Below are 23299 nucleotides of genomic sequence, written 5' to 3' on the forward strand. Positions count from 1 at the left end.
GTTGTCTGGCTTCTGATTAGTGTCAGCCAAGAAAGTGGAGGGGACGTGGGAGAGGTCACCATAGATCAGAGGCCAAAGAGAGGGAGAACAGAATATGTACTCCTGAACAAATTGCTGTGGCTGGCTGGGTTCTTCTACCTAAAGCTCCAGTTGGACAGCCCTCTCCCAGAGCTACATGCTCTGGGTTCTGCAAACTGCTTTCCTTTGCATCTTCAGAGGAAGGGAGGGTAGCAGCTCCCAGATGTTGCTGTTCCCCTACACTGTCCATGCATTGAAAAACAGTCCCTTTATTAAACTTTCTTCAAATTGCCCATTTTGAGTGTGTCATATGATTCCTCCAGGAGCTCCCTGATCCTTGATTTTCCTATCTATAGATGGGGATGGTAATAGTTCCCCTAATGGCCTCAAGAGGTAATGGAGAATCACTGAAGACTGTAGATGGGAAAGTTGTATTAGCTGTAATGGGCTCTAGCTTTGCAGTGGAAGGGAATTATTATTGTCCAACCGAGCACATTTGTTCTGTCTAGAATGCGTACTCTGGAACCCCACGTCCTCTAGAAAGAATGCTGTTCCCAGTACCTCTTTTTACCTTTCAGTACTCACTAAAAAGAAGAGACAGCAAAGGAGGGATTAAATAATCCTGTTGATAAATTATTTAAAAGTTTTGACGTCTCATGAAATTTTCTTATAGTTTACAGTTCCCGATTATCTTCTACTTGATATGAATTAAGTGTTAATTTATTTATCAGTGCTTCTTCTTTTCAAGTTGACTCCATTTCTGAAGACTTCATACTAATTATCCCCCCTCTTGCTTCCCTAGGTAACACGTAGATTACCCTCCCTTCTGATTTGGACATGCACCTCACTGACATCACAGCCGTGGGAAGTGAGCCTCTTAAAACCATGACAAAGAGACAAATATACAGTATGGAAAAGAGTAAATTCCCATAGAGAATTAAAATAAAGACCGTGGTACTTCCAAAGAACAAAGCAGTCACAAGCAAGCCCCTCCCACTTAAGTGTGGGCAACTCTTAACAATCCTCAGGACTGAGGAGATAGCAAGTTCTTGGTCACGGAGATCTCCCCAGCAAAGAAAAGGTGGCATTTCCTTATCCCATGTTCCTTTCAGGGCATGTCCCTTAGGAAAGACCAGGACTCGAACTCAGTTTTTGATGTAGCTGTGGCTGTGCAAAGTGGACGGCTCCTCCAGAGATTACGCTTAGCCACACGAAGCCACCTGCATCATTCATTGCCAAGGAGCACTTCCTCACGCTGATAAAGGTTATGGTTTCTGCTGAAATTCAAGGTGAGCTACACAGAGTTGAGGCCCTAAAACGCCATATTGCCAACAAAGCTAAAGTCAAACTTCCCCTGGGTTCAGAAGGAGACTTCCTTGAACGTTGATAATATCGGAGCAGGGAAACCGCAGGATCTGTGAGAAGTCGCAACTGTCTTCTGCCATATCAGAGGGATGTATCCAGATCCTTTTATGGCCAAAGACACTCTCTGTGGAATTGAGGCTCTGAGAGCTGAAAATATCATCATTGAGCATTGCCTTATAGCTAAAGACATAGCTTTCTCAGAAGGCATGTCCTCAGATTTTTCGGAAGACATATGCTCAGACTTGTCAGAAGATGCATTTGAAATCCCCCATTGAATAGATAAGCCCAGCTAGCGGTTGAAGAATGCTTGCTTCTGCATGAGAGACTTCGGGAATACACCCAGCCTGACTTTTCAGAGCATAGAAGATATAACTAAGGCTGCATCCCTGACTCTTAGTGATCACATGATTGTCCTCTGTCACTGCAAACAGTCACACTCCAAAGCCCAGAAGTTAGTCTTAAAGTGGAAAATGTGACCATTAGCCATGCCTTTTCTCTAAGGAATAGCATCTGCACATTGAGCCTGACCTTTGACACCCACCTCACGAATGGTTGTTCTTGTTGGCCTTACTGGAGCCCTTTGCCTCCATCAGCAGGTTTCCCACAGCTGCTGCAGTCCTTGATCAAAATCAGAGGTGTTTAAAATCGCTTATCATTTTCTTCACTGTTGTACGTTTGCCAAAGGTGATCATGAAGCGATAGGTGTTTTGCTTTTTCCTTGATATGCTTGCAAAGCAATGATGCAATAATGTTTTCAACATAGCCACAGTACTCTCCTTTCACTTAAAGCTAAATCACATTTAGTAAGCAGAAGGCTTTATTTGTTCTAGACTCTTGGGTCACCACACACAATTCTTCAGCCCGTATTTCCCCAGGTTCGAAACCACGCTTCTTCAGCTGCCTTAACTCTAAACAGTAAGTGGCATGCAGTAACCACTCAATAAACGTTTATCGGATGAATGGAAGAATGCACGCTTTGGTTTGCTAGCACCTATGTTAGTGTTTCCCGTCTTCCTACTTGCTCCTGACTCTTCCTTCAGTGGGAAAGACACCATTGTCCACAGCTGCAGGGAAGAAATCGAAGTATCACTCTCAACTCTGCTTCCCTCACCACTTCCAATCGATCGCCGTGTCCTACCAATTCTGTATTTTTTGCTCACCCCATTCATTCTTTCTCAGTCCCTGCTGTCATTCCCCGTGTTCACAGCACCATCTTCCCCTGCCTGGAAAGCCACAACAGTCTCCTAACTAACACCCCTACCTCCAGTCCTGTCCCTTTCCAGTCTACTCTCCATGCACACCAAGAGCAAGTCTGAGAAACAAAACTGAAAGAAATCTTTATTCTTCAAAAGCCTTCAAAATCTCTCTATTTTCATGGGATAAAGTCCAGATTCCTTAACCGAGTTTCTAGGATTCTTCATGAGCCAACCTCTAGCCTGTGATTTCCTCTCTCATCCCCAGTATGTTTTTCCAGTATTCTGCTCCAGCCAGACAAAACTATTTCTGCTGCCTCCAACATGCCTTTGAATCATAGGATACGATATGGCCTTGAGTGTTGTCTGTCTCCCTTTCCAGGGATAGCTTCCACTCCTTCTTCAGACATCAGCATAGACATCACTTCCTTCAGAATGCCATCTATGAGCTCCCAGTCTAGCTTAGCCTCTCTCCTGAATGCCACAGAATCATCATAGCATGGCAGTTGGCAATAGAGTTGCTGCGGGTAAGACAAACTGGCTACTTAACCTCTCTGCAACCTCACGTTTCCTCTCTGTAGAATGGGGTGGCATTAACCCTGGTCTAATTATTGTTGTAAGAATCAAATGAGATTATCCAGTAAGCACTTAGAATACTGCCTGTGATAGAAGTAGAGACTTGTTAAGTGCATGTTCAACAAGTGTGTCCCAGCTGCGTGATCCACTTTCTCCTTTGGTCTGTGTTTCCAGGAATGAGGGCTAGATTAGTTATTGGGGCTTCCTCTGTTGGGCATTTGTGGCTCATCTCTTTGTTCACACTATACGCCGACTGTGAAGTGCTTCTCTTCCCAATCCCATCAACCCAAACCCTGTTCATTCCTCAGTCCTGCCCCACTCACCTCTGCCTCTCCCATGACTATGCCGACCTTCACTTGTGAGCCTTCCATTGTGAGTTCGAGAACATTATTTGTCTATTAATGACAGCAGTTACTTCCAACCACTGAGTGCCTGCTGTGTGCCCTGCGCTATAATGCATGATTGACTTTTGATATCAATTTTATTCTGAGAGCCTCATAAAGGATGAGCTGTTATCATCCCCACTTCAGGTGAGGAAACGAGGCTTAAGAAAGGTCTCATAAATCCTCCCTGACTCCTGTGCCTTGCCACCCATCCTGGTGATCTCACTGGTTATAATTGTAGATTTGCTCTTCTCCCTTCCCCAGCAGAATGAAAGCACTGTGGTATCAGAGAAGGACCATCTTAATCCTATTCACTAAAGTATGCTTGGGGAAATGGAATACAGAGCAAAGAAGTGTGGCAGCTGGCCAGATGGATGAGCAGGACAAGCACAGGGTGACCTAGAAAGGGGGGCAGGGTGCATCTGGGTGGCTCAGTTGGTTGAGCATCAGACTCTTGATTTTGACTCAGGTCATGATCCTTGGGTCATGGGATTGAGCCCTGCATTGGGCTCTTCACTATGCACGTAGACTGCTTAAGATTCTGTCTCTTCCTCTGCCCCTCTCCCCCACTCATGCTTACTCTCTCTCTCTGTCTCTCTCTCTCTCTCTCTCTCTCTCTCTGTCTCTCTCTCTCTAAAAGAGAAAAGAAAAAAAAAAGAGGTTGGGGAAGGCAGGCGGGGAGGGACAGCGTCTGGGAGCTACAGTTGCCCTTCTCTGCAGTTCTATGGTCTGTAACTTTGGGGGAGGGGGAAAGAGGAGAAAATCCAAGATCTAAGAACAGGGCCAGACTCTGAGAGGGATTTGAGTGCAAGTTGCTTATTTGAAAGGTGATTCCAGTGGATTAGGCACAGAGATGCAGGGAAGGAAAGGAAGCAAATAGAAGCTAATAGAAGCAAATGGGCTCTATCTCACTGGAGCCCCCAGGAAGATCCTTTAGACTTAGGGTCAGAAACTACGGCTGAATCCAGCCCACGAAAGCTTAACTGCTTTTGTATGGCCCATGAGCTAAGAATGGTCTTGACATTTTTAAATGGTTGAAAGATAATGAGGAGGACACTTTTAGGGATGAGCACTGGATGTCATATGAAAGAGATGAATCACTGGGTTCTACTCCTGAAACCAAGACTACACTGTATGTTAACTAACTTGAATCTAAATAACAATAAATAAATAAAACACTTCTAACCTACTGAAAAAAAGGAAAGATAACGAAAAGACAAATACTGTTTTATGAGATGTGAACGTTATTGAAATTCAAATTTCAGTGGTCATAAATAAAGTTGTCTTGACATACAGTCATGCCCTTTTATTTACAGAGCACTGTGGTATCAGAGAAGGACCATCTTAATCCTATTCACTAAAGTATGCTTGGGGAAATGGAATACAGAGCAAAGAAGTGTGGCAGCTGGCCAGATGGATGAGCAGGACAAGCACAGGGTGACCTAGAAAGGGGGGCAGAGCATCTTTTATTTACAGAGCATCTATGGCTGCCTGTTACCCTATAACAGAGGAGATTCTTTGCAAAAAAAGACCATTTAGCCCCCAAAGACTGAAGTACTTATTACCTGACTTTACAGGAAAAGTTTGCCGACCCTGATATAGACTGTGCTTCAGCACTGTCCCGTCCAAAGGGCAAGGAGCTCCTCTTTGTCATTGCTTGAGAGCTGTTCCCACAGCTTTCAATTCCCTGGCAGGTCTAGCCTATCCCTGGACTGAGAAAACTCTCAGGCAGAGTCACAAGGACTCAGTAAGAAGCTGTTGCATGTTTGGAAAACAGTTGGGTGCCAAGGGCACAGACAACTTCTGCAGGGGCAACTTCGCCAAATGGGGCTGGAATCCTCAAGGTCCATTTTTACCGGGCATCAATCATGATGCACGGAGGAGTGAGACTCATTTAAAGACATGGGGAGGAATAAATAGCCTAAGACAATTGATCTGTAGATAAAATGTCTTATTAATGTCTAGAATTTCTCTACAGAGGGAAGAGGAGAACTGGTGCACTGTTTTGATGAGCATGTTCTTGTATCCCATGCCGGTAACAAGATGAGGCTGGGGGGCTGCCCAAGCAGTAGGCTCAGTAGCGAGCTTAGCACAAGCGAGAAAATATGAGAATGGAGCCTCAGAGAGGCTAGCATGTTGGGGCCACTCTTAAGACTGCCCTGCCTTGGAGGGCACTTGCTGGGATGAGAACTGGGTGTTGTATGTAAGCGATGAATCACAGGAATCTACCCCAAAGCCAAGAGCACACGGTATACACCGTGTGTCAGCCAACTTGACAACTCTGTAGTGTGTCTTAGGTGACACATGAACATTATACTTTTGACTTGGGGAGTGAGGCAGGAGTTCGGCCAATCAGAAAAAGAGAAGCAATCCAATAGAGCAAGAAAAGTGAACAAAGGAGACAGAAAGGAAAATTTTCTGGGCAGGTGCAAGCCTTTCGGTGCTTTAAGGTCAAGACTCCCTAGAAAGAAGCAAAGTGGATTGTGTACCTCTTCTCTGAAGGAAGTATCAGAGTGGATCGGGTGCCCCTTCTCTATGGCCATGTTGGAAGTGGTGGAAAATATTTGATCTCCCAACCTCCACTCCCTCTGATTCAGGGATCATGAATAGGCGGTCTTCAGCGAGGCTGCTTAGGAGATCCACTCTTGCTGTGGACTGAATTGTGTCTCTCCCTTTGCCCCAAACGCATATGTGGAAGCTCTAACTACCAGCGTGACTGTATTTGGAGGTCGGACCTTTAGGGAAGTAATTGTTAAATGAGATCATAAGGGCGGGGCCCTGATCCAGTAGGAAGTAAGCCCTTATATGAAGAGGAAGAGAGACCAGAGCTCTCTCTCCACATGCTCACACCAACACCAATGAAAGACCATGTGAGGACACAGCATGAAGGCAGCCATCTGCAAGCCAGGAAGAGAACCCTCGCGAGAAACTGAATTGCCTGGTACCTTGATTTGAGATTTCCAAGCCTCCAGGAGGCACCTGGGTGGCTCGGTCAGTTAAGCATCCGACTTCAGCTCAGGTTCGTGAGTTCAAGCCCCCCTTCAGGGTCTGTGCTGCCAGCACTGAGCCCAGTTGGGATCCTCTGTCCCCTCTCTCTCTTTGCCCCTTCCCCCCTGGCACTCTCTCTTTCTTTCTCAAAAATAAATAACCAAACAAACAGAAAAAGATTTCCAAGCCTCCAAAGCCGTGAGAAATAAATGCCTGTTGTTTAAGCCAAGGCGGAGTAAAACAACGCTTCTCTGATTCTGTTCAAAGTAGGCTCTAACAGTGGAACTTGCATACACCAATGACCTTTGGTACAGCAAATTTTGGCCACCTGCATGGTTCTCCATGTGTTTGGGAGTGCCTTGGCATCCCTACCAGACTCTCATAGGAAGCCCTCTGCTCTTGACTACAAGCCTCGGGTTTCCAAGGAGCCAAGCATGCCCCTGTCACTCATTATCTAACTGATGACAAGAGCTTTTCCTGGATTAACACTTAAAGCATTTTTAAAACTTCTGTGACTAAAAAATATATACCAAAACAAAATTGAAGACGAGTGACAAATGGGATGAAATATTTGTAACGGTTATGACAGACAAATATTAATCTTGCAACTATGTAAAGAATTCCCTCTAGTCAATCAAAAAAAGACAGTCTAGTAGGAAGGAAAATGAACAAGGAAAGAAAAAGAAAAGCCAGAGAAAATGAAGTATAAATGGCCAATAGATATATTAAATAATGCTCCCCTTCATCAGGAATCAAGGAAATGAAAACTTTAAAAAATGAAATACAATTCTCATCCATTGTAAAGAAATTATTATTTTGTTGTTGTTATTTTATAAGTATTAATGGTTGGCGGAGGTGTGGAGAGAGAATATTCTCATCATTGCTGGTGGGAATGAAAATCTTTATGACATTGTCAGAGGATAATTTGGCAGTTCTACAATTAAAATGAGCCACCCTTTTAACCCAACCATTCCACCCTGGGAGTTCACCCGGAAGAACACTTAGGGTGACAGAGGTTATCAGTCCCCATTTCCTTTCCTTCCTCTCTAACCTCTGTGCAAGATAGTTTTTCAAGACTGTTGCCCTCACTAAGAGGAAGCACGGAGTCAGATACACTGGGAAAAGACAAATACCCAGGAACTAACTTCCATTTTTCCTTACTATTCTTAACGACACACATATGTGCACCTGCACCTGTATGTGTGTCTATAGCCTGTCTATAGGCCCATTTTAATCATATCTGTATCTGCAAATTGGCATGTGTCTATACCAGCTCTGTCACAACGACTTCTAACAAAGTAAGTGGCCGGGTCTACAAGCTGCAAGCATAACTTCAGAGAGATCGGGGATGGGGACTGATCAATATTAACCACTCCAAACGCTTTCTTTCCCGTTGTAATGTGCCAAAGTATATGCATGCTTGGTAATTAACACGTATATGTGCACAGTGCCGTCCTGTCTCTGGCAAATGTGATTTCGTATGCACGATCTATTCAGAAGTGGAAGTGATCTTGGTCAGCTGCCACTGGGTGTTCTAGAGCCCTCGGTAAAGGCAGTGACTTCACCCAGTGCTGTAAGCTCTTTAGAGGGTGTGTGTCGGGTGTTAGTACCTCCAGGTGTTGGAGCGCCCACTTATGAGAGAGGCTCACAGGCAAGTAGAAGAAAACCCAATGGCTGGAACAAGTTCAGGAGGGCAGACGGCACTTTCTGCTCCAGCAGCTAGATATCCCGACCACCCATTGTTCTTATCCTTTCTAATGTTTGTTTCTCATCCCTCGGGGAGCCTGACAAAATGAATATGAAGATACGGATCTTGTGCCTTGCTGTTTGTCACCGCTCAGTGATAAGCAGAAGTTGAAACCATGTCTAGATATTTATTTATTTATTTATTTATTTATTTATTTATTTATTTTGAGACAGAGAGAGAGAAAGAGAGCGTGAGAGAGCATGCGCACCAGTCAAGGAGGGGCAGAGAGACAGACAGAGGGACAGAGAGAGAGAGAGAGAGAGAGAGAACCTTAAGCAGGCTCCACGCTGTGTGTGGAGCCCGATGCAGGGCCTGATCTCATGACCCTGAGATCATGACCTGCGCTGAAACCAATGCCAGATGCTCAACTGACTGAGCCACCCAGGTGCCCCATGTCAAGCAAGATTTTTCGCTTCTCCCTTTTTCCAGACACATAGGAAGAGTTTCTGGTTTTGAATCCTAGGTCAGCATCCTCTGACTGAGAGCTCTGACTGGCCTGTGCCAGGAAGGGATGCTTGTGTCCCTGGGCTTCCTGCCTCTTCTCACAGAGAAGTGTATGACAATCCCTTTTCTAGCGGACTGGAAGGTGGCTTGGGTTTTGGTGTTTGGCATCTAGGAGCAGTAAGGTGAAGCTGCAAGAAGCCATCTTTTTGAACAAACTCTCTCAGCGGGAGAGCGAGTTGCATTTCTCGACCAGAGCTATTGCTCTAGGACATTCTCCCTACCTTTCCTCTCTTCCTTCAGTGTGCCTCAGTCACGTATTATTGATTTCACAAAGCAAAGCTCACTTGGGTTACCAGAAAGTGGGGGGGGGGGAGGGGAACGGGATAGACAACTATGCTCTTGCAACAGTTGTTTGGAATATTAAAGTTAGAAGTTTTTTTTAGCATGTTTTTACAATTCATTCACTTTTTATTTTGAACTTTCAAAATAGTGATACAGTGAACACACCTAAAATCCATCACCTGCTGACAGCTTGTCAAGCCCACTTCACTTCTCCCTCTGCACACTCGCCTTCCTCTTGTCAAACCATTGGAAAGTAGGGTGTGGGCTACCTACAACCTTGCTCCCACCCCTAAAAAACCAGTGTAATTGGTTTCAACCACAACCCTGCTCCCACCCCTAAAAAAAAATGTAATTCAACTAAATAATCTAACACCACCTCCCCAGCTGTCCCAATGGCGTCCTTCCTTTGTGTTCTCTTTCAACTCAGAATGTAGTCAAGGTTCACACGCTTGCATTGGGTATTATGTCTTGTTATTCTCCCCTAATATAGAACAATCGCCTCACCGCTCTCTGTTCTTCGTGATGGTGCGTCCTCTGAAGAGTCCCTGCAAAACGTCCTACACTCTGTGTTTGTCTCTTTCCTTGTGATGACATTTAGGTCAAACATCCCTGGCAAGAATCCTGCTTGGTGAATTTATGAACTTCTCACTACTTCACAACAGGAACACAGATACTGTTGGTGTCTAAAGCCATAGTATCAGATCCACCAACACGGTGTTCTTCCACACCTTCCCCCCTTCTACTTCTTCAACTGAAAGGTTCCTCAAACATGGATATGTTTCCTCATGCGTTCCAGTCTCTAATTCACACCCAAAGAGTTTTGGGTTTAAAATGCCAATACCCTTATAAAGAACCCATACGATATCAAGGTTATAATTTCTTTGCTTTCTCTCTCTCTTTCTCTCCCTCATCCTTAGAATATATTCCACTGAGAGTGGGGTATATCAGTATCTATTGTCAGTGTAATACGTCAGCATATTATATTTGTTTCTCTAATTACTTATTTTTTGTACAGCACATTATAGACAATGTCAAAGAATGTCCTTATGTTAAAATAAATATAAAAATGTTAAGTAGTATTATTTCCCAGTAAAATAGAGAAATAAAAAAGGAAATGTAAACAGAACCAAGGAATTTCAACAACAGCCTGGAAGATAAGTGGTAACTGATCCAGCAGAGGGGAGGAAGCCCCATCCTAAGGATTTACACAACAGAAAAGGAACTGGCTCATCCCCTGAGCAGCCTATTACCTGGGGCAGAAGGTGCAGTGAAGTGCTGGGCTGAGGCATGGAGAAGAGAGGACGGGATTAGAGGAGAGTCTTCATACAGAATAACTGGTCTCCCAGCCTCCCAGCCTCCCCGTCTCACCCTTTTTGCAGAAATGCCTGGAAGCCAGGTGCTCACCCTGAGAAGGCTTCCGGAGGACTCCCTGCTGGAGACATTGAGTGGTCCCCTAGAGAAAAGATCTCTGTGCCAGATGTTCTCCACTTGGTCCTTCAGATCTGTCCTCTTCCTTCCTCTTCTATGTTCTGTTTCAGGAAGAAAACCCCGACCCACTGTGTCATGTGGGCTCTCTCTTCTGCTGGCTTCTGGGTGGGTCCTGCTGGGTTAGGGGTGCACTGGCATGAGCATGGAACACTGAAAAGGAGGGATGGTTGGAGTATTTATTATCTCCCTTCATGCCAGGCTAGAGTTGGCATGCTGCATTCCCCCACCTATAGTAATGAAAGGGCGGGCCTAAGCCCTCCGACTCCATCTTGTTCTGTGTCCTTCACCTTGACCACGCCTCCTCCCCTTGAGTAACCTCCCACTCACCTGCCTAACAGGACTTGGACCCTTCCCCAGCCAATCGGCTGAGGCCACAGCCATTACCTCACCAACTGCCCCTAGGCCCCAATAAAACCTTTGTCCTTTTGAAACTGATGGGACTGGTACAACCTCCATAGACTAACTGTTGGCCCCGACAAGATATCTTCTACCCACTCAAAAGAGAAGCCTCCTGGTCAACTTCCAATCTTCTTTCGAGTGACTTACTCTTTTTTTTTTTTTTTAATTTTTTTTTCAATGTTTTTTATTTATTTTTGGGACAGAGAGAGACAGAGCATGAACGGGGGAGGGTCAGAGAGAGAGGGAGACACAGAATCGGAAACAGGCTCCAGGCTCCGAGCCATCAGCCCAGACCCTGACGCGGGGCTCGAACTCACCAACCGCAAGATCGTGACCTGGCTGAAGTCGGACGCTTAACCGACTGGGCCACCCAGGTGCCCCTCGAGTGACTTACTCTTAAATCTGATTTGGCAACCAAGGATCACGATACATCCAAGGAAAGCCCACTGTATAGAGGCAAAAACAAACAAATAAATGGAAAAAAGAAGAGAACCAGGGGAAATAATTTTTCAGGCAAAAACTTTAAAATATAAATTAAAATGTAAATAATGTCCTCAGAGAGCTTTGAGATGATATTAAATCCATAAATCAAGTAATGGATGAATCAGAAAACAAGAATGCAATCTTGCTATTTTAAAAACATCATGTGTGATTGAATGTGTTATTATCCACAATATTCATTTCCCCTCCTGAAGGAGGAGTATAATTCCCTACCCTATGAATGGCAGATTTAGTCATGGGACGTGCTTTGGTCACTGAAACATAAGCAGCAGTGTCTGTCCAGGCACGAGCTTTACGAGTTAATGTGTGATTTGCATATGCTCCTTTTTTTTCTCTCTGCTAGGAGACTAGCCATGTTCCAGGTGTGAATCCTGCCATCAGCTTGTGTCACAGTGGGACAATAATGCAGAGCAGAGCGATGCTGACCCTGAAGGGATGTGTAGCTTGAACTAGAAAGAAACCTTTGTCATTTGATGTCACTGAGATATGCTAGCCTATCCCGATTGATAAAATATTCAACACTTTAAACATTCAACATTTTAGTATATGTGCTGCCGAAGTGAGCACAAACATTCAACATCTTAAAAATTCATTAAAATGTTTGAGAGAGAAAATCAAGAAAATCTCCTGGGAAGTATAATAGACAAGAATATGGAAAATAGACAAGATAAGAAAATTAGAGATTCATCTCCCAAAAGTCAAATATCCTAATAAGACGTGTTCTAAAATAAGAGAACAGGGAAAATTATTGGGACTAATCTACCCAGGAAATACAAAAAATATGAACTTTAATTGAAGTCTCTAGAATTATTGGGTCTATCAACAGCCATGCACCATTAATAAAAAAGACCAACACTAAGGCACATCTTCAAGAAATTTCTCATCACCAGAAAGAAACAATGCTATATGCTTCCAAAGAAGAAAGAGAAAAAAATAAGTTATATTTAAAAAAAAAATCAGAGTGGCTTCAGTCCTCTTAATAATAGCACAGAATTTAGAAGATAGCGGAATATTTTCTTTAAAATTCTGAAAGAGGAGAGAGGTTGGAAGATGGCGGCGTAGGAGGACGCTGGGCTCACCGCGCGTCCTGCCGATCACTTAGATTCCACCTACACCTGCCTAAATAACCCAGAAAACTGCCAGAGGATTAGCAGAACGGAGTCTCCAGAGCCAAGCACAGACAAGAGGCCCACGGAAGAGGGTAGGAAGGGCGGCGAGGCGGTTCGCGCTCCACGGACTGGCGGGAGGGAGCCGGGGTGGAGGGGTGGCTCGCCGGCCAAGCGGAGCCCCCGAGTCTGGCCGGCAAAAGCGGAGGGGCCGGACGGACTGTGTTCCGACAGCAAGCGCGACTTAGCGTCTGGGAGGTCATAAGTGAACAGCTCTGCTCAGAAAGCGGGAAGGCTGGAGGACAAAGGGAGGGAGAGCTGCTGAGCCCCCGGACGGCAGAGCTCAGTTTGGTGGGGAACAAAGGCGCTCGCCAGCGCCATCTCCCCCGCCCATCCCCCAGCCAAAATCCCAAAGGGAACCAGTTCCTGCCAGGGAACTTGCTCGCTCCGCGCAAACACCCAACTCTGTGCTTCTGCAGAGCCAAACCTCCGGCAGCGGATCTGACTCCCTCCCGCTGCCACAGGGCCCCTCCTGAAGTGGATCACCTAAGGAGAAGCGAGCTAAGCCTGCCCCTCCTGCCCCCGTGCACCTTGCCTACCCACCCCAGCTAATACGCCAGATCCCCATCACCACAAGGCTGGCAGTGTGCAGGTAGCCCAGACGGGCCATGCCACCCCACAGTGAATCCCGCCCCTAGGAGAGGGGAAGAGAAGGCACACACCAGTCTGACTGTGGCCCCAGCGGTGGGCTGGGGGCAGACATCAGGTCGGACTGCGGCCCCGCCCACCAACTCCAGTTATACACCACAGCACAGGGGAAGTGCCCTGCGGGTCCGCACCACTCCAGGGACTATCCAAAATGACCAAACGGAAGAATTCCCCTCAGAAGAATCTCCAGGAAATAACAACAGCCAATGAACTGATCAAAAAGGATTTAAATCATATAACAGAAAGTGAATTTAGAATAATAGTCATAAAATTAATCGCTGGGCTTGAAAACAGTATAGAGGACAGCAGAGAATCTCTTGCCACAGAGATCAAGGGACTAAGGAACAGTCACGAGGAGCTGAAAAACGCTTTAAACGAAATGCAAAACAAAATGGAAACCACAACGGCTCGGATTGAAGAGGCAGAGGAGAGAATAGGTGAACTAGAAGATAAAGTTATGGAAAAAGAGGAAGCTGAGAGAAAGAGAGATAAAAAAAATCCAGGAGTATGAGGGGAAAATTAGAGAACTAAGTGATACACTAAAAAGAAATAATATACGCATAATTGGCATCCCAGAGGAGGAAGAGAGAGGGAAAGGTGCTGAAGGGGTACTTGAAGAAATAATAGCTGAGAACTTCCCTGAACTGGGGAAGGAAAAAGGCATTGAAATCCAAGAGGCACAGAGAACTCCCTTCAGACGTAACTTGAATTGATCTTCTGCATGACATATCATAGTGAAACTGGCAAAATACAAGGATAAAGAGAAAATTCTGAAAGTAGCAAGGGATAAACGTGCCCTCACATATAAAGGGAGACCTATAAGACTCGTGACTGATCTCTCTTTTGAAACTTGGCAGGCCAGAAAGGATTGGCACAATATCTTCACTGTGCTAAACAGAAAAAATATGCAGCCGAGAATCCTTTATCCAGCAAGTCTGTCATTTAGAATAGAAGGAGAGATAAAGGTCTTCCCAAACAAACAAAAACTGAAGGAATTTGTCACCACGAAACCAGCCCTACAAGAGATCCTAAGGGGGATCCTGTGAGACAAAGTACCAGAGACATCACTACAAGCATAAAACATACAGACATCACAATGACTCTAAACCCGTATCTTTCTATAATAACACTGAATGTAAATGGATTAAATGCGCCAACCAAAAGACGTGGGGTATCAGAATGGATAAAAAAACAAGACCCATCTATTTGCTGTCTACAAGAGACTCATTTTAGACCTGAGGACACCTTTAGATTGAGAGTGAGGGGATGGAGAACTATTTATCATGCTACTGGAAGTCAAAAGAAAGCTGGAGTAGCCATACTTATATCAGACAAACTAGACTTTAAATTAAAGGCTGTAACAAGAGATGAAGAAGGGCATTATATAATAATTACAGGGTCTATCCATCAGGAAGAGCTAACAATTATAAATGTCTATGCACCAAATACCGGAGCCCCCAAATATATAAAACAATTACTCATAAACATAAGCAACCTTATTGATAAGAATGTGGTAATTGCAGGGGACTTTAACACTCCACTTACAGAAATGGATAGATCATCTAGACACACGGTCAATAAAGAAACAAGGGCCCTGAATGATACATTGGATCAGATGGACTTGACAGATATATTTAGAACTCTGCATCCCAAAGCAACAGAATATACTTTCTTCTCGAGTGCACATGGAACATTCTCCAAGATAGATCACATACTGGGTCACAAAACAGCCCTTCATAAGTATAAAAGAATTGAGATCATACCATGCACACTTTCAGACCACAATGCTATGAAACTTGAAATCCACCACAGGAAAAAGTCTGGAAAACCTCCAAAAGCATGGAGGTTAAAGAACACCCTACTAAAGAATGAGTGGGTCAACCAGGCAATTAGAGAAGAAATTAAAAAATATATGGAAACAAACGAAAATGAAAATACAACAATCCAAACGCTTTGGGATGCAGTGAAGGCAGTCCTGAGAGGAAAATACATTGCAATCCAGGCCTATCTCAAGAAACAAGAAAAATCTCAAATACAAAATCTAACAGCACACCTAAAGGAAATAGAAGCAGAACAGCAAAGGCAGCCTAAACCCAGCAGAAGAAGAGAAATACTAAAGATCAGAGCAGAAATAAACAATATAGAATCTCAAAAAACTGTAGAGAAGATCAATGAAACCAGTAGTTGGTTTTTTGAAAAAATAAACAAAATTGACAAACCTCTAGCCAGGCTTCTCAAAAAGAAAAGGGAGATGACCCAAATAGATAAAATCATGAATGAAAATGGAATTATTACAACCAATCCCTCAGAGATACAAACAATTATCAGGGAATACTATGAAAAATTATATGCCAACAAATTGGACAACCTGGAAGAAATGGACAAATTCCTAAACACCCACACTCTTCCAAAACTCAATCAGGAGGAAATAGAAAGCTTGAACAGACCCATAACCAGCGAAGAAATTGAATCGGTTATCAAAAATCTCCCAACAAATAAGAGTCCAGGACCAGATGGCTTCCCAGGGGAGTTCTACCAGACGTTTAAAGCAGAGATAATACCTATCCTTCTCAAGCTATTCCAAGAAATAGAAAGGGAAGGAAAACTTCCAGACTCATTCTATGAAGCCAGTATTACTTTGATTCCTAAACCAGACAGAGACCCAGTAAAAAAAGAGAACTACAGGCCAATATCCCTGATGAATATGGATGCAAAAATTCTCAATAAGATACTAGCAAATTGAATTCAACAGCATATAAAAAGAATTATTCACCATAATCAAGTGGGATTCATTCCTGGGATGCAGGGCTGGTTCAACATTCGCAAATCAATCAACGTGATACATCACATTAATAAAAAAAAAGAGAAGAACCATATGATCCTGTCAATCAATGCAGAAAAGGCCTTTGACAAAATCCAGCACCTTTTCTTAATAAAAACCCTTGAGAAAGTCGGGATAGAAGGAACATACTTAAAGATCATAAAAGCCATTTATGAAAAGCCCACAGCTAACATCATCCTCAATGGGGAAAAACTGAGAGCTTTTTCCCTGAGATCAGGAACACGACAGGGATGCCCACTCTCACCGCTGTTGTTTAATATAGTGCTGGAAGTTCTAGCATCAGCAATCAGACAACAAAAGGAAATCAAAGGCATCAAAATTGGCAAAGATGAAGTCAAGCTTTCGCTTTTTGCAGATGACATGATATTATACATGGAAAATCTGATAGACTCCACCAAAAGTCTGCTAGAACTGATACATGAATTCAGCAAAGTTGCCGGATACAAAATCAATGTACAGAAATCAGTTGCATTCTTATACACTAACAACGAAGCAACAGAAAGACAAATAAAGAAACTGATCCCATTCACAATTGCACCAAGAAGCATAAAATACCTAGGAATAAACTAACCAAAGATGTAAAAGATCTGTATGCTGAAAACTATAGAAAGCTTATGAAGGTAATTGAAGAAGATATAAAGAAATGGAAAGACATTCCCTGCTCATGGATTGGAAGAATAAATATTGTCAAAATGTCAATACTACCCAAAGCTTTCTACACATTCAATGCAATCCCAATCAAAATTGCACCAGCATTCTTCTCGAAACTAGAACAAGCCATCCTAAAATTCATATGGAACCACAAAAGGCCCCGAATAGCCAAAGTAATCTTGAAGAAGAAGACCAAAGCAGGAGGCATCACAATCCCAGACTTTAGCCTCTACTACAAAGCTGTCATCATCAAGACAACATGGTATTGGCACAAAAACAGACACATAGACCAATGGAATAGAATAGAAACCCCAGAACTAGACCCACAAACGTATGGCCAACTCATCTTTGACAAAGCAGGAAAGAACATCCAATGGAAAAAAGACAGTCTCTTTAACAAATGGTGCTGGGAGAACTGGACAGCAACATGCAGAAGGTTGAAACTAGACCACTTTCTCACACCATTCACAAAAATAAACTCAAAACGGATAAAGGACCTGAATGTGAGACAGGAAACCATCAAAACCCTAGAGGAGAAATCAGGAAAAAACCTCTCTGACCTCAGCCGTAGCAATCTCTTACTCGACACATCCCCAAAGGCAAGGGAATTAAAAGCAAAAATGAATTACTGGGACCTTATGAAGATAAAAAGCTTCTGCACAGCAAAGGAAACAACCAACAAAACTAAAAGGCAACCAACAGAATGGGAAAAGATATTTGCAAAAGACATATCAGACAAAGGGCTGGTATCCAAAATCTATAAAGAGCTCACCAAACTCCACACATGAAAAACAAATAACCCAGTGAAGAAATGGGCAGAAAACATGAATAGACACTTCTCTAAAGAAGACATCCGGATGCCCAACAGGCACATGAAAAGATGTTCAACGTCGCTCCTTATCAGGGAAATACAAATCAAAACCACACTCAGATATCACCTCACACCTGTCAGAGTGGCCAAAATGAACAAATCAGGAGACTATAGATGCTGGAGAGGATGTGGAGAAACGGGAACCCTCTTGCACTGTTGGTGGGAATGCAAATTGGTGCAGCCACTCTGGAAAGCAGTGTGGAGGTTCCTCAGAAAATTAAAAATAGACCTACCCTATGACCCAGCAATAGCACTGCTAGGAATTTACCCAAGGGATAGAGGAGTACTGATGCATAGGGGCACTTGTACCCCAATGTTTATAGCAGCACTCTCAACAATAGCCAAATTATGGAAAGAGCCTAAATGTCCATCAACTGATGAATGGATAAAGAAATTGTGGTTTATATACACAATGGAATACTACGTGGCAATGAGAAAGAATGAAATATGGCCTTTTGTAGCAACGTGGATGGAACTGGAGAGTGTGATGCTAAGTGAAATAAGCCATACAGAGAAAGACAGATTCGATATGTTTTCACTCTTATGTGGATCCTGAGAAACTTAACAGAAACCCATGGGGGAGGGGAAGGAAAAAAAAAAAACAAAGAGGTTAGAGTGGGAGAGAGCCAAAGCATAAGAGACTCTTAAAAACTGAGAACAAACTGAGGGTTGATGGGGGGGTGGGAGGGAGGGGAGGGTGGGTGATGGGTATTGAGGAGGGCACCTTTTGGGATGAGCACTGGGTGCTGTATAGAAACCAATCTGACAATAAATTTCATATATTGAAAAAAAAAATTCTGAAAAAAATATTTGCAAATTACAGTTCTATATCAAGCCAAACTATCAATAACATATGAGAACAAAATCGAATCTTTTCGAACATGCAAAAACCTAGAATATTACTCCATAAGCTGTTTTTGTAAGAAAACTCCTAGAGAATGCTCTCCTAAAAAAGTGAGAGTATAAACCAAGAAAGATGAAGACATCGGACCCAGGAAACAATGGATCTAACCTATGACAGCAGTGAAGACAAGACCCAGAATATGCTGTGTATATTCCTGGAGAGCAACCAGTCCATGTTAAAGCAGGACTGTGCAGGGCTCTAAGGGGGCGATTATGACTGCTGCTAACTGTTTACTGAATGATGTATTTCCATCAGCAACTGGATAGCAAAACAAAGGCCATATTTGTCTTCCCTAGACCTCTCTAGATCTTTCCTAGAGAAGGTAGCACAAATAAAAAGGCTTTACATTATTTGGTGACCATAAAATTCTAAGTTGGGGGGCATCTGATTGGCTTAATCAGTAGAGCACCTAACTCTCAGTTTTGGGGTCATGAGGTCGAGCCCCATGTGACGTAAAAAATTTGTAAGTTGTACATAAATATCTATCGATGGCTAAGTGTCTATGGTAATCTATTCAGTAGCTATGAAAAAGAATGAGGTAGGTATATGTGTACTGATAAATAGTAATCTATTAGATACATTATTAAAGAATAAAATCAAGACAGAATAGTGTGCAATATGCTACCATTTATGTGGAAAAATATATTTATATCTGCACACACACAAATGTTTGTATATGCAAAAAAATACTATAGTTGAAACAGGGTTTTCTGATTTAAAATCACAGGATGCCTAGTTAAATTTTGATTTCAAATAAACGATGGGTATTTTTTATGTCCATGCAACATCTGAGACAAACAATTATTTACTGTTCATCTGAAATTCACACTCAACCGGGCAATCTGAATTTATATTTGCTAAATATGGTAATCCTAATTGAAAGTGACGAAGTATACGCACTTTAATAATCTGCTGTCAAATATTTGACATGATGGGATGAGCACACACAGAAAAGGAAAACAAGAGCCCCTTTCAAACACACATTCCTGCGTGGAATCTAATTTTTACCGTGTCCCCCGGGTCGTGCGATGTAGCACCCTGGGCCCAGCACGGGAAGTGGAATTGCTACAGGCAGTCCTGCTGGTGAAGGCAACTCGTGGCCAGGAAATCACTGGCCCTCGCTGTAAAGCAGACTGTATCTGTTCTCCAGGCACCAGTATTGCTGGGGGTGATTCCAGACCTTGTGTGCAGTTCAGATGCTTCAATATTTTTCTCCTGATCTGACTTGAAGAAGAGCCACCCCAAGTAGCCGTAATCATCCAGTGCCTCCCAGTACCACATTCTCCCCCTCCTCCACCCCAAGTCACCATTGTTTCAGATGCCCACATGAATTAGTGCTTATCTGTTGTTGGCAATTAGATCCAAATACATGACGGTGTTTTCGCTTGAGAGATTTTTAACAATATTAGATTCCTTCTGCAGCCGGTTGTAATTATTTATTTTGTAACTTTTGTTCAGATTCATTCCAACGGTGACTGCTGACTGCTGCTGCATGGGTGTGAGTAGCAAATTTCTCAGAGGACAAAGAAATCATTGAAGCCGGCTCCCCTTCCTCTCCTTCCGGGTGAAAGTAATACTTCCCCTTGGGTACAAAGGCAATGAATGCTCCCTCCATCCCTTTTTCAAAATCTCTGCTTAAACCAAGAGAATTCTTTCCCTGCCAGCAGCTTGACTGCTGAAAGCCTGGCTTTCCAGTATCATTTCTAAGCACCCCCAGAAACACGGCAGTCAGAACAAGGCTCATTTCTGCAGAGGCAGACAATCCCAGCTGAAGGGACCCATGAGACGATCTAACCCCGCCTATCCCTTGTGGTTGAGGATCCTAATGGAGATGCCAGGTGACTTGGCCACGGTCACAAGACTGGTTCTTAGCTAAGCCAGGACTGGCCTGCCTGCCATATGGGACGTGTACCCTGTGTACCTTTCCAGCTTCTTTCTCTTCTTGGTCCACATGACCCACATGCCCCTCCCCCCAGCTCACTTCCTTTTCCTCTTCTATGGCTTTAATAAAATGCCACACCATAAGGATCTAAGGTCCTGCATCAGCAGTGAGGAGCAGATGATGCCTCCTGAACTCAGGGAAGCAGCTCCCCATGGAGTGTATCTTGATCTGTTGGAAACAGAAGTAGAAGAGAAGTGGACAGATAACCTCACCATCCTCTTCCACCTTCTCCCACCAGACTGCTCCGAATACCATCCCCCTTTGCAGACACTCAGAGATGTCCCCCCTCTCTCTTCCTCCCTCTCTTCTCTGAAATCCAGGGGATGACTACTGGATCCTCTATTGTCCTACCTACTCTCCCACCAACACATTCCTCACATCTGCCCCGTCATTTCTGCCTGTGCCTGACGCTCCCCATCATTTCTCACCTAGACCCCTGCAAGAGCACCCTAACAAGGGCCACAAACACCACCATTCTAAGACAGAGGAGATCTAGCCTCATTGCACCAGGAGTGTCTGAGGGCATGGAAGGAAACTAGCGAGTAAGCCCATCCCATGGCCCTCAGACCCTTCCATGCTGTCTCATCTCAGGAACTCCTTCCCTCCTTCCCAACTTACTAGCCTCCCTCACTGGGCTCCTGGCTGTCTCCAACCTCGCAATAGGTGCGATTAGCTAGGGTGAGTGTGTCCACTGCAACACAATCTATGTTTTGGCTTGTAATGAGGCTGTCTTGTGCATTGCGGGATACTTAGCAGCATCCCCAGCCTCTGCTGGCTAGATACCAGTAGGAGCCCCCAGGTCATGATGGCTAAAACATCTCTAGAGACTGCCACACGTCCCTTGGAGGAAAGAGCAAAAATCAGCCCCATTTGAGATCCACTGAGCCAGAAAGGAGGGGTGAGGTGGGCAGAGGGGACACAGAGGGCCTCCCCAGAAGAGGCAACAGCGCTTGTGATCATTTGCTTGACTTTTCCATACTGGGCCCCCTGCCTAAACAGCCTCGCCATGCCTTTTCCACCTGGACAGTCCCTACAGGTCCTTAAAGATCTGAAAGTCTCCTCTTATTGGCTTTTCTAGGCTTGCTTCTTCAGGACCCAGGATACTCTGGGTATCAAAGGGAGATATTCTGGGCTGTAGGAGAGAATCTGGTTCTTGCCTCTTTCACCTGCTGGTGGAATCCAGCTTCTACGGGCAGGTCCTTGGTCTGTGGCCATGTTGCTCCAACCCTTCCCCATCTTCACTTTCTCTTGTCTTTTGGGAGCAACAAATATCCCTCTGCCTCACTCATATAAGGATACGTGTGACTGCATTTAGAGCCCACCTGGATAATCCAGGACAATCTCCCATCTCAAAGGCTTTAATTTCATCACACCTGCAAAGACTGTTCCAAATAAGGTAATGTTCAACTCACGGGTTCTAGGGATTGGGGCAAAGATATCTTAGAACAATTGGGGAAAGGGGAGAGGGCATTTTTCAGCATATGATGGAAGACTTAAAGTTAAGAGAGGATGTTCAGGGGAGCCCGGGTGATTCCATTGGTTGGTGTATCATTCTTGATTTCAGCTCGGGTCATGATCTCACAGTTCATGAGATCAAGCCCCATATCAGGTTCTGCGCTGACAGCGTGGAGCCTGCTTGGGATCCTCTCTGTGCCCCTCCCCTTCTTGTGTTTTCTCTCTCTCTTTCTCTCTCTCTCTCTCAAAATAAACTTTAAAAAAAGAGTTGGGGGGGGGTGCCCAGGTGACTCCATCAGTTAAGTATCTGACTCAATCTCGGTTCAGGTCATGATCTCACAGTTTGTGAGGTTGAGCCCCTCATCAGGCTCTGTGCCCTGCTTGGGATTCTTTCTCTCCTTCTCTCTGCCCCTCCCCTGCTTGTGCTCTCTCTCTCTCTCTCTCTCTCTCTCTAAAAATAAATAAGTAAACTTAAAAAAAATAGTGGGGGAGGTGCACAGCTTCCCCATCAGCTCCCTGAAGCCATTATTTATATTGCCTGTGTTCTGGTACTTTTCTGTAGCGCTACTGGGAGATGGCATCAGGTTACCATATCCCCAGCACATCGGAAGTACTCAACAAAATTGGTTAACTGAAATACTAATGTGACCTGATAAATATAAAAGAAACCCTTGAACCTCACACATCTCTAGATACTTCAAGATGTTCATAATGCAGATTTTTGCTTCTAAAAAAATATTCAGCCTATTTTTCAAGTAGGAACAAATCATCTGTCTGAAATGATTCCCTGTAATAGGACACAATTTACTTGGCCCGACATAGTCATTGTTGTTCATAATTCACAGTGTGTAATACCTCACTTGCTGGCCCTTTATATTTTTTTAATGGTTTATGGTAATTTGCTTCACACCTCCTCCTCAGATGGGCCGGCAAATGGTCCCAACCTCAGTGAATGGAGGAGAGCGAGGCCAAGAAGACCCTGTGACTGACTCATAGTCCAGGGTGTGACACAAGATGTGTCGTTAATACAAAGCCAGTGCAAGTAACAGATGAAGAGTGTGACTTGTTCCAGCCTATGGAGACAGGACGACGTGCTGAATCATAGTTCCATCAAAGCAGAAAGCCTGGCCTGGTGGGGGCAGGAGGCAAGAGCTGTGTACCAGCAACTGGTTTGCAAAGGAGTCTCCCTCAGAGAACACCTGAGTTCCCAGTGCTCCATGAACTTGTCTGCTTTTGTCTTTAGAAGATGTGTGCGCCCTTGGGGTGCCTGGGTGGCTCAGTCGGTTGAGCGTCTGACAGGTTCAGGTCATGATCTCACGGTTTGTGAGTTCGAGCCCAGCATGGGGCTCAGTGCTGACAGCTCGGAGCTTGGAGCC

Source organism: Neofelis nebulosa, chromosome 11 (assembly GCF_028018385.1).
Source record: "Neofelis nebulosa isolate mNeoNeb1 chromosome 11, mNeoNeb1.pri, whole genome shotgun sequence".
NCBI classification, from domain to species: Eukaryota; Metazoa; Chordata; class Mammalia; order Carnivora; family Felidae; genus Neofelis; species Neofelis nebulosa.